The 18001-nt window shown below is 41.8% G+C and overlaps 1 protein-coding gene across 9 annotated transcripts in view; it reads left to right on the top strand.

Moving 5' to 3' along the window:
* The window catches only part of LOC147331413 (dedicator of cytokinesis protein 3-like), a 251942-nt gene that overhangs the window by 67203 nt on the left and 166738 nt on the right, over positions 1–18001 (top strand). The gene's annotated exons all lie outside the window — the stretch shown is intronic.

Genomic DNA, 18001 nt, shown 5'->3' with positions numbered 1-18001 from the left:
CAGTGTGTGATAAATATGGACAGACATGCAGAGCGAGCGAAAATGAGCACAGAAACTAACAAAGGGAGAAGAGACAGTTTGTTCCGGTGTGTTTCGTCTGTCGGCACTGAGACATGCTATATTAATACTTACGTACATAGTCACAGCAGAAAACGCTGCTGCAGTCTTTGGGTGCAGTGATCCCAACGCTGAGCCTGCGATGACGTGTTACCGGGACTCGGCCTCCCTTTGGGCACAAAAAACAAAGCCGTAGGATGAATCATTAGATTTTAGGCTGAAGGCTTTGGGTTAGGGTTAGACAAGCTGTGATTATAGTAAGGGTAAACCTCCAGGAGATGAATGCGAGCCTGATGTCCTCTGAAATGATGAAACACAACTGTACTCGTGTGTTGCTTCATCAGTGTCATTCCCCGAAGCTCAGCAGCAGCCGCAGTGTCAGCGTGGGAGTGAGCAGTGTGTGTGTGTCTCTGCACAAATTAGTTGTATATAATAAAAACTGGTGGGTATAATGATCATTTACATGTGAGCTGAGGCCTGGGGAGCTTCAATTTTCTGTTGTAAATTTTTAGAAATGAAACTCTAATGATGCACTCGTATCTAATTGTTTCATATTGCGATGCTGGAGTAGTTCGGCTCAATAAAGGTGCTGCATCTTTATACTGTGAACAAATTTTATGGGATTCATGTCGTATTTTCCACACTAAAATCCTTAAAATCCTTTAATTTTCACAGAAATCAACAGTGTGCCATATGTATGAACTCTGGTTGTGCTTATTGACCTCGAACCGATTTTATGTGCTACACAGCGCTCAAAAATCTGTCAAAAATGTAGTATGTAGTACGACTTTGCTAAGCTACGAAGCCGCACCGCTTGATGGATTGTTGGAGCGTTACAGCTACTGTAGTCAGGAGCCTCGCGGAGGAATCTGGGTCCTAAATTCCGTCAACTTCAGGTCCCAAAGTCAAACGAACACTGCGACATCACTGAGAGTTAAAAACTGTCTAAATTCTTTCATCTTTAATAAAATGATCAGCGTTGCTGCTTTACCAGGTGCGCCTTATGGTCCGAAATATATGGTACATAAAATCCTTTATGATACAATCCCATCTACATGCTTCTAGAAAACAAACGTGATTGTTTCTACTTGTAAACGTCAGAGTTACGACCTGCACCAAACAGTGAAACTTTTGAGATTATGATTTAAACTGAAACATTTAGATTTATATTTATTTATATCATTTTCTGATGTCTGAAGTGTGAATGTGGTAAAATATAACTGAATATAATCAGTTCTGATGCATAAAGATTGAATGAGAGACCAGTTTTAAGTAGCGACGTGCCCTCTGCACTGATTTAGAAACAAATACAAGCTTCTGTTTTTCAAATTGAAGAATTGTTTCTTGTGTGTGTGGGCTGAAGTGCTCTGCTGACTGTCGATCACCCTACAGACAAACACAAAGAGAGATAATTTTAGTTATCAGTTATAAGAGAATAGATGCAAACATGAGACCTCTTCCAAATACTGCAAACATCTGGGAGGGCTGAGGACAGGAAGTGTGCTCTTCTTCCTGGGCCGATTTTCCACATGAACCCGCACCGAGTGCAGCAGTGAGTGTGTGTGCTGCTGTTTTTGTTCGTGTGCTCTTTTTGTAGTGCTGCAGTCTGCTGTGAATTAGTGAAAGTGGCTGGGAGGATATCAGCACCTGTCTCTTGCAGCTAATTACTCGAAGTACAGACGAGATGGTGTGTACAGTAAAGGACTTCAAGAATACTACAGAGTCTGTTAATTATTCAGAGATGTCTGACCCACATCTACAGTCGTAAACTATCCCGAGCTTCTCCACAGATGTTAACATTTTTTAGCCACACTTAAGAAGAACTCCACCTTGCAATGACATCGTGCCTCAAACAGATGGCCTTTGCAAAAGTGATGGTTCGTCATAATTCAATCACACGCTGACAGTGTGGAGGAACATCCAGTGATGCTCATCGCCCATGTTTGACTGCACATGCTGTGGTATCTGCACCAACCTCAATATTAAATGCAAGGCAAAGATAGTCCTGATATAAACAAAACAAATTGTCAGAGTCAGAGTGGAGGTTAATGTTAGAAGATCCCAACATTTTCCAAAAATTCCCAGTTTAGGTTCCTTGTTCTTAAGTTAAAGTTAAAAATCCAACTCTATCTTGAAGTATACAAGGACAGCAGCCAGAAACTGACCAGTCTTTGAAGTGTAGTTCTACTGTGGGAGCCTGTTTCCGCCACTGCAAAAAAAAAGTATCCATAACTCTTTCTTGAAATTTAGACTTATTTTCTCACAATTTTGAGTTATTAATTTGAAATTCTGATTTATTAACTCAAACTCTTGAGAAAAGTAACTCAAAAATTCTAGTTAGCCCCGCCAATCAGTAATCTGCGTGGAATGTGCACTCAAAACCGGATCGCAACAAATTGGCGCTTTCTAGAGTACGTTTGCTGATAGTAACGCCATTCAGCGAGTAACACGAGGATTTCATCATTTGTGAAGCCACACTGAAAATAATCAGAAATTTGTGCATTTATGACTAGCTGTAATACTGGTAGCTTAGCTATAGCATTTGTAGCTGAGGGCTTCAGCTTCTGGGTAACAAGGAAATGACATCATTCACATAGATTACTGATTGGCAGCACAAACTCGAAATTTCGAGTTAGTAAGCCGAAATTTAGAGAAAGTGACTCGAAATTTCGAGTTATGGATACAGTGGAACCCCGATTTACAAAAAATTCAAGTTACGAAGGTGCTGAACGGCAATATTTTTGCCTGTGTTACGGCAAAAAGCTCAAGTAATGAAATCCGCTGGCTCTGATTGGCTGAGCCTACAATGCCCACAATGCCTTCCGAATCATGTGACAACCCCTTGGCTTCTGTACTTGCGCTTCGCTGTTCCACTCGAACGACGTATTGTTGTTCTAGTTAGCAATTAGCCTATATCCTATCGTTCAGCATCGCCTCAGTCAAAACGCGCGATGGGTGCTTCGACTTACGAAAATTTTCAACTTACGAAAGACCCTCGGGAACAAATTAATTTTGTAAGTCGGGGTTCCACTGTACTTTTTTTTTTTTTTTTGTTAGTGGCGGAAACTGCCTTCCATATTTCTACAGATCTGCCTGTGCTGCAAGCGCCCAACCTGGTAGACAAAGCCACTGCAGAAGTGTAAAGAAGTGCAGTTCCTCTCATGGCCACTTGGCTGCTTACAAAACCGAGTGCCCGTGTAAAAATGTACAACGTGGATCAAACATGTTTACAGTTTGCAAAAGGAAAAAAAAAGTCTACCAGAACTCTCTGTTTGCGACAACAAGACAAGGACCTCTTTCCTTGTCTCACCTCAGTGCCTGCATTCAGTCACTTCTTGCAGTGATCTTGTTTTAAACGGTGGTTTAAAAGAAGTCAAAAAAAGACATTTATCTAAGTTTAATAAATAAGTAAGAATGTGTAAACAATCCAACGCTCTTGGAGTGAACTTTAATGATCCCAGCTGTTCCGGTCAATAAGTCTCCCAGCTATTCCAGATTTAATTATCTGGCCCAGGAGGACACAGATGGATGGATGCAAATCAACCTTCAGACTACATCTTTCCTCATCACAAGAACAGCACAGCATATTACTGATATGTTATCATTGTGGCCAAATGGCAGAGGACGAGTTTTTGAGACGTTTAAAGAGGACTTGTCGGCGTGCCGTTTAACATTTAGGCAGGAATTGGTTTCTAAATGACTGATGGTTTGATATTTGCCTCTATAATCCCACCCTATCCTGGAATAACCTTCAGCCCAATAGCCATTATTATTATTATTATCACCACAATAATAGCCTGCTTTTGTTGTGTTGATTTCGCTGTGGGATGGAGTGAGCATGTCTCGGCTTCACACTGGACTAATAGCTGTCACATTCTCCTGGCATCGCCTCGGTGTATAAATAAACTCCTGGTATTTCTGTGAATTGACGCCGGCATTGTGGAGATAAGCGTGTCTGCTTGTGGCTTAATCGGTACGGAGCCTGACCTCAAAGGACATTAAGCCTTCGCCGGCTTTTTACAGAACGGAGCTCTGCAGTAACCCCGGGGGGAAGAAGAGGGGACGTGAACAGAAGGTCGAAGGTTTAGCAGTTTTGTCGCTGCTGGAGAAAAGCAGGGCAGGAAAATTAAAAGTAATGCTCCATCATCTGCTCCAGCAGAGCTACTCACAGTCATTATCTGAAGCCTTAGTCCTGGTACGGCTCCTCAATCTGGTGTTAATTTATATCCCAAATCTGGCTCCACTAATTAGCCAAAAACTTTAAAAGCAGGAGAAATGTATGGACCACCCGCCTGGACACTGCTGCACACTCATCTTCAGCAGGATAATGAGCTCACCCATATCTAGAAAACTGCTTAAAAACTCAAGAAATATGTTAAACTCACACAGGACAAATCATCATGTGACCCACAGGAACCCAGAGGACCTGCCAAACACCTCAGGAAACCCCGAGTGACCTTTTCCAGAGCTGTTTTGGTGGCATCAAGATCACCTCTGGTGGTTTACATGTTTCAGCTGATGGGTGCAAACTCTTCTCACATAACAGTGAGGCTTTAAACAAAAAATGAGCCTTTATTATGGCTGATTGACATGAACAAAAAACTAGAGCAAAGGCAAAACGGGAGCGACCACTAAACTGAAACCTAGACTGGGAAAACTAACAAACTATGAAAACTGAGACAAGAATGTGGAACTGTGAATCAACCGTGACGAGAGGAAAACAGACGACCTGACAATGAACAAAGGAAGACAAAGGACTTAAATACACAAAGGAGTTGATCTGGGGACATGGAAACACACGGGGAAACAGCTGACACAAATGAACCTAAACACAGTGACAAAGACACACCAGAGTCGTTCAAATTGAACCAGGAAAGACTGAGAAAATACAACAATCAAAGAATAAAACTAGAATACACAAAACACTGCGTCACAGACCCAGTACAGTGACAGGTAGGCTGTAAAAACTGAGCAGTGTGGGAACATTTTCAAAGCACAGGACAAAAACCTGGACTTTCAGACAGCTGTACAGCATTTCTGGTCTGATTTTCAGGATTTAGAAGTGTGGCTCAAAAGACTTTGTAAATACTTGTTAGCAGCCAGAGTACTTTAACTTTTTCCTCCTTGTTTCGGCTGTGGGTGCATCATAACTTAATCAAGGTGATCTCCGCCTAGACGAGCTTAGATGTCTGCACTTGGAAAAACCCGGAACCTGTTCAAATGGTCATCAAACCACAACTTTACTCAGATGTCAAAACTTCAACCTTATGGGCAAATATATGGGAGGTCATCAGAGCACCTTGAGGCCACTGTTGTTGTTACTTGGTGCTATATAAATAAAGTTAGTTGAATTGGATGTTATCTTTATGCGGGAAGAACCGTTAAAAGTATCATAAGCTTTGTAGTTACTTCCTGGTTCTGCCATAATCTGTAGTTTTTCTCTTCCTGGTTTCATTTTTCTCTGAATAGTTTGTCCTTCTTTCAGTTCACTTCCTGTTTTATTTTGGAGCTTAGCTCCTTGAGCTTTGTGTGTGTGTGTGTGTGTGTGTGTGTGTGTGTGTGTGTGTGTGTGTGTGTGTGTGTGTGTGTTCGGTTGCAATCACATCAACTCCCTCTTATTTTGAAGCTTGTTTGATTTTTGATATAATAATAGGTTTCAGTTTAATGAGAGACGATAAATAAACTTGATTTTGAAGATTTTTAATTGTATTTATTTATTCTTATATATTTATTTATTTATTATTTTTGCTGTTCTGTAGATAATCAAGAAATCATCTGCAGGGAGAAAGAAAATGAAAGTAATTAGCTCTGTGTCTGGAATGAACCTCGGGGTTATATGGGACATCATTAAGTAGATGCACGCCGTTTTCCATTTCAGACGTGGTATAAAAGCAGGCTCTGATTATATCATATGTACATACCTAAGTGTCTAAAGAGGTCGTTAAAAGGTCCCGTGATGTTCCCCCGGTGTGTGTGGGACATTTGATTTCAGCACTTAGACTGTACTCTACTTCTCTAATCGCGTACACCAAAATTTGAAAGCCCCGATAACGACGTCCTTCCACTATCGCCAGACTTCGCTCCCCGAAGGCTCTTAATGGCTTGATTAAAGGCTGTTTCCTATAAGCCATTACCTCGATTAAACTTTCATCATGAGTGCGATAATGACTTCTGTTAGAAGATAAATGTGTGTAGGTGTTTGAGCTCTGCCTGCGGCTTCATCCAGTTAACCCTTTGCCTTTATCTTCAGAGGAATAATTGCAGTGACACGCTGACATTTTACATTTTAAATGTCCCTCCTTCTCTTCAGCTGGCCATTTTTCCAAACAGTGTAAATAACTAATGGGCGCCCTTAACCTTTAGAGGTCCTTAGGGACATTTATTGTCTTTTGCATTTTTAATTTTAAACCATTTTCACTGTGTTGAGTGGAATATAGCCAAATTTGTCAAAGAATTTTCTTTTTAATTATATTTTATAATTGTGGTGTAAATTCATTGAATTAGCCTAAAATGGCTAAGCTACAGAAATCCATCCACCTTAGTCCCTTTGGACAAAAATGTCCACATTGAAACCCATTATAAACGCTATTTTTCACGCCAGAAAAATTACGGTCAAAGACATCGTCAGGTTTCCAGCTTAGGTTTCGTTTTGGACTACAGGCCTTAGAGTTGTAATTTTTTTTATTTGTCCACCGGGTGGCGCCCTTGCTTCACATTTGACCTCTGCTGGAAAACAGCGGGCTGCTTGGACAGACCTGCCGGAAATGAAGCCTCATCTCCGGCGTGCAGCAGCGGCTTCGCCCGCTGATCGGGCGGGACCATTTTTTGGTCCCTAGGACCATGAGAGGGTGCATTTTTTTTTAGTCAACAGGAAATGACGTATTTGTTGTCACGTGGTATCGGGCGTGTGTGCTGGAAAAAGGGGTCCCCGGTGATCGTGCCCCGGTAATCGTCGCGACTTACCCCGGCAAGATGCACTTATTTCGGCCTAGAGGAGGAGCATTTGCCGCCTGGAGACCATTTTCTGGTCCTGAAAAAAAAAAAAAAAGGCGATCGAAATGAATCTTGGTGCCAATCTTTAGTCCATCTAAAGGCCTAATTATAATAACAATTGAATATTACCTCAAATGGTTTTTTTGGAAAATATTCAAGTTTTATGTTTTTTGGGGCAAAAAAAGCAGTGCGCTCATGTGACGAAACCGGGATATAAAGGGTTAAAATCCGCGAAATGTAATTAAAACTTGACATGAATATTTCAAGGAGAAGTAGTTTTAAAAGACTGACCAATTTAAAGTGAAAAAAAAATTAATATTTAATATTTTTATTGCACATTTTGGGGAATGGACATAGGCTTAAAGGTGGATGCATTTTTTTTTAATGTGCTCCTGCAAAAAAAATAATGGCAGGTCAAAATGAATTTTGGTGCCAATCTTTGACCCATCTAAAGGCCTAATTATAATAACAATCAAATATTACTTCAAATGTTTTTTTTGGAAAATATTTAGTTTTTTTGTTTTTTGGGCTAAAAAAAACAGGGCACTCGTGTAATACAACTGGGATTTAAAGGGTTAAAACAACGAAAATATAATTAAAACTTTATATGAATATTTCAGGGAGAAGTAGTTTTAAAAGACTGACCAATTTAAAGTGGAAAAAAATATTAATACATAAGATTTTTATTGCACTTTTTGGGGAATGGACATTTATGTCCATTAGGGACCAAGGTGGATGTCTTTTTTAGGGAATGCATAAACACTGAATCTTTTTAATTCTCGAGTCAAAAACCTTCCACTTAATAAACGTTCTAGAAAATTGGCTGTAGGTTTGTGCAGTCATCATTTTTCTTGGCTTACTGTGTCCATAGCATAAATCACAGAGTGTCCCAGCTGCATGGGGCTGCCAAAATAACAAATGACTCTTTTAATACTTCCAACAACTCTGAATGGGCTAAACGGTGAAGACAATGCCTTAAAAGTCAAGCTAGTTGTTATTTGATTCATTTGACTGGCATCCAGAAACCAGACCGCCGCCTCGGGAGCATCGAGAGGCAGCAGCTTTTTCAGTCAAGGACACTTTTCTCACTTCCTTACAAAAGATGAGTTTGTGAGATCATCACAAAGCCTTGAAAATGTGAGTAACCAGAGAGAATCTCATCTTGTGTCACTTTTAGAAATACTCAGTTTATTGGAAGATGCTAATAAACTGCGCAAAAGACACAAAATCCACTTTGTGTAAATTCTGTAAACTGGCACAGACGGTCATCACGTCCCTTTCATCGCGCCTCAGCTCTCTTCTCTTTCCTCTCACACACACCTGGTTGCAGTTATGCTGAAGGTTTCTTCCTGTTTAAAGGAAGGACTTTTGGCCATCGAACCGTTGGTTATAGAGACGTCTGTAGTAGATCGGTCGGGGAGAGCTGAGGGTAAAGTGCATCTGAGTAGTTTTCCTGTTTAGCCTATTAATAGCAGAGAACAGATCTCCAGGCTCAACAAGACATACTGAGATCCGTGTCCCATCTGTGCGGTACAGTTTAGCTCAGCTGTATGTGGGTTGGTGTGTACTGTCGCACTCACTACTGTCGGCCTAGTTCTGTTTGCTGCCACTGCTGTTGCTGAGAAAGACTTTTCTGTGCTCCGGTTTTACTCAAGCTGTTTCCTACATCACCCCCTAACACTTTGTTCGCTGCTTCTGTCTTACATTTCAGCTTGCTTTAGGTTGCAAAGCATGCATGCATGCAGACGCACAGTCACTGCACATGCAAATAATACAGGAACACATGCAACAAACCAGCACGATTCTCTGTCATCTCTATATTAGGCTCTTAGTGTCTTTACATTTATTCCAGCATCGTCAACCATACAGAGACCAGCACACACACACACACACACACACACACACACACACACACACACACACACACACACACACACACAGATTTGTACATGCAGACAGAAGTACACTTACAGGAAATAAAAGCACTAATTGGGTCTTTGGTTTCCAGCATGTTAACCATATAAAATAATATTGCAATGTAAAAATATTCGTCTCGTTTCTTTCCACATGGAAACTTCTTGGCAGCAACATCTTTAGACATTTGACTATCTGCCCCTTTACTTTAAAATTGCCCTCTCTCTGGAGATCCCTTTCCCCCTCTTTCTCTTTTGCTTGCACACACAGTCTCCCTGTGGTTCGGTTCACACTTGAGACTATTCTGTCATGTGTTGTGTGCAGCAGGAGAGGAGGACCCAATGTGCAGACTCCAGGAGGTGAAAAGTACATTCCAACAACAGCTTTATTGCTGAGACCCAGCCTAACTAAACTGACTGGCAGGCTGGCACACAGTGTAACGTTGAGGACACACAGACCGAAGGAAACACAGGGCTTAAATCCACAGAGGGAGGAATCGGGGAATGGGAGACAGGAGGGAAACACAGCTGGGACAAATCAGGGCTAACGAGACAAGGGAAGCAAAACTGTGGAACAACTCTAACATAAACCACACGGAGAACCTAAACGTAGAACAATCCTATAACCCATTAGACAAAATGTTAGAATATAATGAAATAAACAAATTCAAAGAACCAAAAACACAAAACACTGTGTCGACGAACCGGGCGCTCAACATGTTCACATTGTTTATCTTTCATATCTGTGAACTGAAAGCACAGATGTGTAAATGTGTGATGCGTTCGTGGAGGATCGAGATGCAGAATACAACATTATTTGCATTCGACCGTTTACAGTGAAAGGAAAGTCCACTGGGACGCATATTGTTATTAATGTGGTTTAATCCCAGTATATGTGCCCACTTGGGGCCTGTGTCGGGCTGCAGACAGCACCCACTGCAGGGACCCCAAAGGTTCCCTCTCAAAATTCAAATTCAAATTTTATTTGTCACGTACACAGTCATACACAGTACGATATGTAGTGAAATGCTTGGACAACTGCTCGTGACCTAAAGAAAACAAAAAAGGAAAAGGCTATGAATAAGATAGGAAATAAATATGAAAAATTAAAAAGGGTAAATTTAACTAGGAAGGAATAAAATATAAATTAAGGTTAAAAATGAAATAACTGTACAACACAAATTAGAATGAAGGGTAAATTTAACTGGGAAGAATAAGATAAAATATATAAATTAAAGTTGAAAATAAAATAACTGTACAACAAAATACACAATATAGAACTATATAAGAATGTATGAAGAAATATAAATAAATATATACACAATAACAGCAGCAGTGATTTAAGTAATGAAGTGAAAACAATGTCCAGAAAGTCCAGTGTGTGTGTAAGAACTGTATGTGTGGGTCAGTACTGTGTGGTGGTGTGATTGAGAGACCGTATCGCCTGCGGGAAGAAGCTCCTCCTCAGTCTCTCTGTGTTGGTCTTCAGGGAGCGGAATCGCTTTCCTGACCTCAGCAGAGAGAACAGTCTGTTGTTGGGATGGCTGAGGTCCTTCACGATCTTCCTGGCCTTGGTCCAGCACCGCCTGCTGTAGATTGAGTGCAGGTCAGGGAGCTCGGAGCGGATGGTGCGCTCAGCTGACCGCACAACCCTCTGTAGAGCTCGTCTGTCCTGCATGGTGCTGTTCCCGAACCAGGTTAAGATGTTTCCCACCAGGATGCTCTCTATGGTGCACGAGTAAAAGTTCCTGAGCACCTTGGAGGGCAGTTGGAAGTCTCTCAAGCGTCTGAGGTGGTAGAGACGCTGTCGGGCCTTTTTCACCACGGTGTTGATGTGACAGGACCATGACAGGTCCTGCGTGATGTGAACTCCGAGGTATTTGAAGCTGTCCACTCTCTCCACTGGGCACTCGTTGATGACGGGGGTCTGGTAGTTCCTCTCCTGCTTAGTGCTGAAGTCCACTATCAGCTCCTTTGTCTTACTGACGTTTAGAAGGAGGTTGTTCCTCTGGCACCAGTTCTCCAGATTCCTAATCTCCTTCAGGTAGGCCGTCTCGTTGTTATCAGAGATCAGGCCCACCACGACGGTGTCGTCAGCAAACTTGATGATGGTGGTGGAGCTGGTAGTGGCCACACAGTCATATGTGTACAAAGAGTACAGCAGGGGGCTCAGAACACACCCCTGGGGGGCTCCCTCTCAGTGGCTCAAAAGGGCAAAGATGTCTACGGGCCCACACGAGGCCCTCCTGGGTTTACTGAAACCTGTACACAGGCTCCAAAGGGCAAAACAGCTGTGGTCCCTGTATGGGAACATCTACTCAGGGCCAACGTGGGAAGTGTGAGTTTGCCCAGCTCACTTAGTTCACCCACAACTACCCACTGTGGGGCCGTGTGGGCACGTTTTCTGGGTAGTTCCACAGATAAAATGTGCATCTTTGAATTTCCAAGTTACAGAAGCTCTTACAGGCCTCAGCCTCGCTGCAGTTTCACCTTTAGGCTTTGATCTTTCTGAAAAGTTTCAACAAGATCCTGCAGCTTGGTTTTCTTTTTATATTTTAAACTCAGCAGGTGTCAACAGCTGTTAAAATACAGATCAGTTAATGAGAGGATCCCACTTTAAACTTTGTCATCAAACACTGCTCTAAGCTCATCTTTTAAAATCTTAGGAAAATGACTCCAAACAAGGCGAGTTTTTAAAGTTATGCCTTCTTTTTACATTCATTCAGAGCTTTCTCCAAATGATTTCATTAAACAGAATTCTATTTTTGCCATGTTGATCTTTAATCCTTCTATTTCTTGTCTATTGATGTAATACATGTACTTTGTATACATATTGTAAACTGAGGAAAGCGTCTTTCAGCTGTTACCTTCGTCTCAAGCTGTTTACATGTTTCTGTGCCAAACGCCTGGACTAACACCACCCCCGAGGAGTTTGTTTCTCCTCCTTGAGAGGAGTTTATCGGGCAAATTTATAACCAGCTACTCTGTGGAGCCACTATCTTTCTGAACTGAAGGAGAAATGGCTAAAAAGAAAAGCAAGCGCTCCTAAAAATGTCTGGAGGTCATCACAACACCTGTGTGATAAGATCATTTAAAAGCAGAGCTGCTTTGGTGAATGTTTAAAAGGTGGCAAAGAAACACTTCCTTGAAAAATGTGTTTTTCACACCAATTTCCAATTTTCCAGGCATATTGGCAGACGTGTGACCGGCCTCTGAGGGAATAACTGACTCGAAGGAGAAAACTGGAGTCGAGAAATGTGAATATAATAATGAATTCTGTGTAAGCAATGTGTTGTGAAAGTGATCCATGTCCTAATTAAGCAATCAGGGTCTCGTATAAAAAACTATTAAAAGGAAAAAAAGGAAATGATCACCTGAGGGGTGAACTTTTTATAATACCTGTGCGCCCTCCATGCAGTTGATTGGCTCAGCTGTTAGTGCTGTTAGCTCACAGGGATCAGAGGACCTTTATGTGATGAGTTTGCATAATCTCTGCACCAGTTTTCTTAAGTTTCTCCCACCATCCACAGACGCGCTCAGTTAATGTTGACCGTCTTCTCACTAAACAGATATTAAATCTCAAGAGTTTCACTTCCTTATATTAAAAAACTTTGTGCTGTATGTAATTAGCAAAACAATGAAACTGCAAAATAATTGCAGTGCTAAGCAAAGGCAGAATCGTCTCAGCGCTGAACAGCACGACTTCACAGACCAGAGGCTGAATCAAATCCTATATGTTCGTCTTTTATCTACAGTCTATATGTTCTATGTGCGCAGTTTCAAATACAGCAGCAGTTTGAAACGGTGCTTTTTGTGGAGCTTATTGGAGAAACTGCAACTTAGTTGGATTTACTGTACTGCACACCGTTTCATCCAACTTTCATCTGATGGCCCAAAACATTTAAACATCAGGTGTGTGGAGCTCACACAGACGAGGTTTGTAGCACTACAAACCGAGACCAGAACAAAACTCCAGACACATGTAGACGATAAAAAAGGACTTTATCACTCCTGTGCTCCTGAGGTCCACAATTTTAAGGGAATACTTGTTCACACACGGACCCCCATGTGGCCACTGTAGCAGTAGAGATGACAGAAAAACCTCTGGGTGAGGCTTCTTCCTGTTAAAAGGGAGTTAAAAGTGCTTTTTGACATTGAGTCATATGATTGTTGGGTTTTCTCTGTATTATTGTCTTTACCTTACAATATAAAGCACCTTGAGACGACGGTTGTTGTTGTGGTGTTATATATAAACGAAATAGAATAGAATTGAATTATATACCAGCTGTAATCATTGCTGCTCTCTGCTTTAAAATCTCAAAGAGGGGGTGGCAAAGAGAAGATACCCCTAATTGAGACCCTACGGATTAGCTTTAATTGCTAAAAAACCCTCTCATGTCCTATATGTGCAAGTTTTTAAAAACAAATGTAATCTTTCTTGTATATTTCTACTTGTGGGTGTTGAAATTCAAGTGTTTCAAAGTGTTTTCTCTGCATTTGGATCTGAAAACACGCAACGATGCTGCACTTAATAAAAGATGATAGGAGATGCGTTTGAACAAGTTTGCAGCATTTTCCAGCGCGAGCACTGAAGTGCAGTTTGTTGATTTCTTTTATCCTGTTCGAACTCTTTTTGTAGTTACTCATGAATCTTCAGTGTGGCACACGGCGCTCTGAGGTCCTTTACTTAAAAGCTTGTGCCAAATATGTTTTCTTCAAATGTACAACCTTTGTTCCACTGATGAGAAGAAAGTTCCTTCTTTAAATTATTCAGCGGTGAAATTTGTGTCATGTGTCTGGATCAGTTTGGATTTTGGTGGAATTCTTGAGCAGCAATTAAATATTGAAACAGAGCTTCCGCAGTCACACTCCAAATTGAATTATTCTGTTCACTAAACCATCTGAGAAGTGGCGTGTGCACAAACACACAGTTTCCTGCACGCACAGCTTTGTTTCCATCATTTGTTTTTTGGGACTTCCTTCATCCTCACAATCTCATTCATACACAAACACGCACAGACGTGGAAAGGCCACAGGCTAAGTGGTGTGACTGGCTTAACAGATGTGAGTCATTTGTCAGACTATTGACCCAGTCCGCTGGATAATCTAAATGCCAATACGAGCCAGATAGAGCAATGCTAATCCCCGTGAGTGTTCGGTGTGTGTGCCTCTCCTCATCGTCTCTGCTCTGCCTCTTGTCTTCTCTGGAGAGCTCTTAGCTTTGTGGCAGCTTCCCCAGAGGCACAGAAAGGAAAAAACCCAAACGGACGTCTCACCAACAGGATGAACCAGCAGCTCCAAGAGTTTCAGTTCCACCTTTATTTGGGGATATTTGTCCCTAACTTACTGTTTTTCAGAATTTTTTAATTTACATAAAGTTTGTTTAATGAAAACATTGCTGTTCCTGTTTGAGTGGTGCCGTGGTCGAGTGGTTAACACGTTCACGCCCTGTGGTGTCTAAAGAATAGATGCATGGAACCACTGAAGACCATCTGATTTTTCATTAGTAGGGATATTTAAAGTAAAGTCTTTCAGGGATTATTGGATGTTCCAGATCAACCTTCGGTCTGACTGGATAAAATAAACTTAATGTGTATATGAAGCACTTTCATTAATACTGACTCCCTGGGTCTCATCCATCATAATTTCCATCCACAGTCTTTTCCATCAGATTTCTATTTCTGATTCCAGGTTATGCAGAGTTCTGTGAATACAAGATGTATTGTGCATGAAATCCACTGTTTGCAGTGTAAACTGAGGTCATCATGTGTTTCCTGCCAAGTTTTATGTTGTCTACAAGCCCCACCCAGAAAATGTTGTGACGCTATATAAACTGAAAAATAACTATGGTCTGCAATGATTTGCAAACCCCATAAACTGACAGTTTCTCCACACAGAAACGCTGAAAACACGCGTTTAAATTGAGACATTTTACTATGCTATGAAAAATATGAGCTCATTTCAAATTTAAGGGTTGCCACATGTCTCAAGAAAGTTGCGATGGGGGCAACAACACGGACGTCTTCAGCACTAAAGAAGACGTCGACCATCAGGCTTATTATCAGCTAGAATGGGACAGCGTTCTTCTCCCAAAAGTCCGGCAGCTGCTCTGCTCGGGTCCCAGACGTTGATGAAGGCCTGTCTAACGTTTCTGACACATGTTGCTGCCATCAAACTCAAAATAAGCCTTTTTTCTTAAACCTGTACATTTTCTCATTTAATGTGTAGATTTGTAGATGATTCCATTCTATGTTTTTAGTTACATTTCAAACAGCTTGCAAACATTTTCAGTGTTGCGTCCGAGTCTTATCCTGATAAATAAGATGAGTGATTATTAAACATCTTTCCAGAAAGTTTCATCTTTCTTAAATTATTATAATCAGCACTAAATTTGCATGCTTTACTAAAAGGGTAATGAAATGAGACAGACTGATTAACTGATGTTAATTTCAAACTTCTGTGATGATCTGTGAGTTACAGCTCTCCTGTGTACATTACAGTAAGTGAGACGCATGCTGTTCTCTTTGGTGAGCCAGTTCTTATAATCTGCAGTCGTGAGCCAGAACAAAAGTCCTCTGATCACGATTACATACGTTTGGATAACAGGTGGGAGGAGGAGGAGGATGGAGTCACGCTCGAGCAGCGTTCAGAGAAGATGAGGTCAAGAACAGGGTCCATCAAAGCTAACAAGCTATTTACAAAGAGAGCGTGTAGCATGGGAACAATGGCAGCCGTCTGTGTCGAGAGAGACCGAACACTGGTCGCTGCTTCGGCCTCGGAGGGCTACAGCTCCGTCTCCTGGCGCGCTCTTCACTGTGCTTCAGTGTTTTTTCTTGTTGTTGTTTTAACACAGTCAAACTCCAGTTCTACTTGGAACATGACAACTAGAGGTTTGTGGGACATAAAAGGTAATTGAGCAGTGGTTGGTTGCATTTTACACTTGGTCAGGGCAAGACCGTGAGAGCATGACAGGGTCTCTGATGATGCCAGGGACTATGATGGACTGACGTTGAAAGTCACAGCCAACAAAGAGAGACACACGGGGATGAAGGGCTCGAGGGAGTTGAGATTGTCAGTGACACAATCCAAAACAGTGACAATCCCAACTGATCGCTGCTAATAGTGGAGACAGAGAGCATTACAGTGACACAGAGAGTGACAGCGACGGCAGAGAGCGAGAGTGACGCTGATGATACGGAGACAGATGGTGACAGCAACACAGAGACAAAGCCAGGCAGAGACAGATGCAACAGTCCCGTCGGTGTGAGCTGTGTGTCCTCGCTGCCACAGTACCAGACTGCAGTTGGCAGCTCAAACTACAGTTTGCTGTGTGCACAGTAGCTGATTTTTTAAGCATTTCCTTCAGATTACAATCTTCTAAAATGGTTATGTCGTCCAATGTCATCTTTGAACTGCAGCTGGTAATAGTCGTCCGTCTGTCCTGTTGGTCCACTGCTAGCTGGAGAGCCTCTCACACAGAACCTAGGACAGGCGGAGAGCTCGTTCATGAGCCGCTACGAGTGAGGCTGCAGAGTGGTGGCAACTTTTTTGCGAGCATCTGATTCATCAGCTGTTTGTCTCAAAGTATGGCAAAGAACAATAAACAATAAAAGGTGAATCAAATGGACCATTATGGCAAGGCTGGGATGGTCAATTTGGTAAAGTAAATCCGTTGGGCATCTTTCTTTGCCTTTAGACAATAATTCTGATGGCAAAAGAGCCAAACGGGACAGGCAAAAAAAACAAACAAAAAAAAAAAAAGTATGGCAAAGAAGAAAAGCCTTTAAAATTTCCATATTTCCACCTAACAACAATACAAGGTACTGTGTTGTCTTTGGGAAACACAACAGTGATTATTAGAAACCGACCTCCTGCCTGCACCCAGGTTTGACTAGAACAGCGTTACTTCAAAGTGAAAGGATTTGTGGGCATTAGCAGAAATGACTCATGCCTTGGACTCCTCTCTCGTCGTCTTTTTACAGGTGGCATCTAGTTTTCTTGAGACCTTTTTAAAGATTTGCTGAAATTTGAATTGCAGATGTGGCGCTGTGTTAATTCAGCTGTGTGTAAAAATTCAGTTTTCACTGTCTTTTTTTATGTGTTTGCTCCGAGGCGGCAACAGCTCTCAACCCTGCTGTGACATGAATAAGTTGGCAACATTATTACCATATCTGCAGCTTTTGACAGCTTTTTCATGCTTTCCATCATTTTGATATCTTGTGATTCTTTTTCTTAAAAAGTCCTAATTTAACAACATCAGGAACAAAATGACATGTGCAGCTAAGTGCGACGCCTGAGCCCTGCAGAGGAAAACAGCACTGACAGCGAGACCTGCAAACGGCATGCACAGATGACACGTTGCGTAAACACCCAGGGACTAAATTTGGAGACTAAGAGTGGGATTGGTGACAGAAAGCATGATTGTCCAGCGTGAGCACGACTTGGTCTTAAAGCTGTCTTTGTCTTCAAGGTCAGTTCACCACAGACTCAATGGGAAAGATGTACAGTCTTTAAAAACAAAGAGCCTTTATCAAAGCAGACAGTTAAACAGACAAAGACAGTTTTAAGATCTCGTCTTGTTCTGCGTTCAGACACACCTGTGGCCTCCTGTCTGAACACCTACACAGACGAGAGGACAGTATTGAGTCGCCTCGTGGTCGACGCTATCGCTCTTAGAGATGCATTGAAATTGATTTGAACTGTACCCATTTTTACCTCGTGACCTGGAGACTGTGCTCGCATCTTTTAGCATTACAGCTGCATTTGTGCCTTAACAATAGTTATATTCATAATAATGTCCGCTGCCCTCTTAGCCAGTTTACTCATGATTAAGACACCAGTGAGACTTTAACCTGCACGGTTAGATTTCCTGATGATCAATTTAACATTGCAGTCCTGTAACAGAGCCGCTTGCACTGACTGCATCAGCAGGATGAGCTGTGAGGCCCGTTGTTTACTGGGTGTACTGGAGCAGTCATGAGGAATATGAACATCAACAGTGCCTGGTACAGCACGGTCTGGATGTGCTCCGTCAAGCT

The sequence above is a fragment of the Aulonocara sp. 'chitande type north' Nkhata Bay genome, linkage group LG5 (assembly GCF_057382095.1).
Source record: "Aulonocara sp. 'chitande type north' Nkhata Bay isolate Kocher_YH1m ecotype deep benthic linkage group LG5, A_spYH_male_GT1.1, whole genome shotgun sequence".
In the NCBI taxonomy this organism is placed as follows: domain Eukaryota; kingdom Metazoa; phylum Chordata; class Actinopteri; order Cichliformes; family Cichlidae; genus Aulonocara; species Aulonocara sp. 'chitande type north' Nkhata Bay.
Note: the sequence above shows the minus strand (reverse complement) of the source record. Positions and strands in the feature narration are given on the sequence as shown.